The sequence below is a fragment of the Crocuta crocuta genome, unplaced genomic scaffold (genome assembly GCF_008692635.1).
Source record: "Crocuta crocuta isolate KB4526 unplaced genomic scaffold, BGI_CrCroc_1.0 scaffold142, whole genome shotgun sequence".
NCBI lineage: Eukaryota > Metazoa > Chordata > Mammalia > Carnivora > Hyaenidae > Crocuta > Crocuta crocuta.
The window spans coordinates 186642-187051 of record NW_027528892.1 but is presented as its reverse complement, the minus strand read 5'-3'; positions in this window follow the sequence as shown (position 1 = coordinate 187051).

The window sequence follows — 410 nt, the reverse complement described above, 5'->3', positions numbered from 1 at the left end:
CAGCATGTGCCTCCCAGTTTCAGGAAGAATCAGAAGTTATGATGTATATGTTCTTCATAGGCTGTAACTTTTCTCTGAAGTTTATAGATTTAACTCTTGAAAAATCTTTTTTTTAATTAAAAAAATTTTTTAATGTTTAATTTTGAGAGAGAAAGACCATGAGCGGGGGAGGAGACAAAAGAGAGGGAGACCCAGAATCCAAAGCAGGCTCCAGGCTCTGAGCTGTCAGCACAGCTGAACCCACAAACTGTGAGATCATGACCTGAGCCAAAATCTGGCGCTCAACCATCTGAGCCACCCAGGCGCCCCTCACTCTTGAAAAATCTCTTAATAAAAGATTGAAAAAATGAAATTAGAAATATCTTAGAACCAAGAGAGTAAATGGAGAATGTTGGGATTCAGTTGAGAAT